Genomic DNA, 906 nt, shown 5'->3' with positions numbered 1-906 from the left:
CCCACAAAGCTTCAATACACATGCACCCCAGAGAATATGTGGACAAGACAAAAGGCGGTAAGAACAGAAGTAGAGACGGCAGACAGGCCTGCCTCCCAGAGGGAACCAATTGGAACATCGCGGTACATTTCTTTATTGCATTTTCCATGTGCTACTACATGTTTGAGACTGTACCACACATACTAAGCACAGGTAAATTCTAGGTCTTAGGTGGGAGATGCTATGAAGATGAATTTACTGTCAGATGATATTCAGCACCGAGTTTTTTTTTCACTGAAAACCAAACCCAAAGCAAAACGCAAAACTTCCGGACATTGCTTATGAAGTTTAAAAATCGCAGTGCGCAACACACCCAACAGGAATCTGCGTTCATTGTGACGAGGGGCACAAAACTTGGGGCCTTCCTATGAGCACAAGCCCTACACGTGTCCCCCTGCACCTCCACGTGGCTGCTGGGCAGGACCAGTGGGACACGGCACAATATTGGAAGAAAAGCCACAGTATTTAGTGGGGAATTTGCCACCTAAAGCCTGTCCGGTCCATGCGTGGCTGGGCCATGAGTGGTCTTGTAGACATGAAATCTTTGAATCTCTTTTCAAGGGAAAAAAGAGATTCCATATGACAATCTGGAGTACAGAAGTTTTTTAGAGCAGTGAAAATATTTCGTATGACATTATAATGATGGATATCTGTCATTATGCTTTTGCCCAAATTAAGGTGAGCTGTGGATTTTGGTGATTATGATGCGTCAAAGTATGTTCATCCTTAATTTAAAAAAAAAAAGTACCACTTTGGTAAATATATGTAGAGAGGGAGTATGTGGGGGAATTTCTGTACCTTCCTGTCAATTTTGTTGTAAACCTAAAACTGTTAAGAAAAGTCTTAAAAACAAGAGAAGTCAGGGTA

General features: G+C 42.3%; 1 pseudogene; it reads left to right on the top strand.

The window, feature by feature from the left end:
• The first annotated feature begins 336 nt into the window (after positions 1-336).
• Positions 337-427, top strand: LOC116659932 (annotated as a pseudogene).
• Positions 428-906: the final 479 nt, after the last annotated feature.

This window comes from Camelus ferus, chromosome 25, assembly GCF_009834535.1.
Source record: "Camelus ferus isolate YT-003-E chromosome 25, BCGSAC_Cfer_1.0, whole genome shotgun sequence".
In the NCBI taxonomy this organism is placed as follows: Eukaryota; Metazoa; Chordata; class Mammalia; order Artiodactyla; family Camelidae; genus Camelus; species Camelus ferus.
This window is presented reverse-complemented; position numbering and strand designations above follow the sequence as displayed.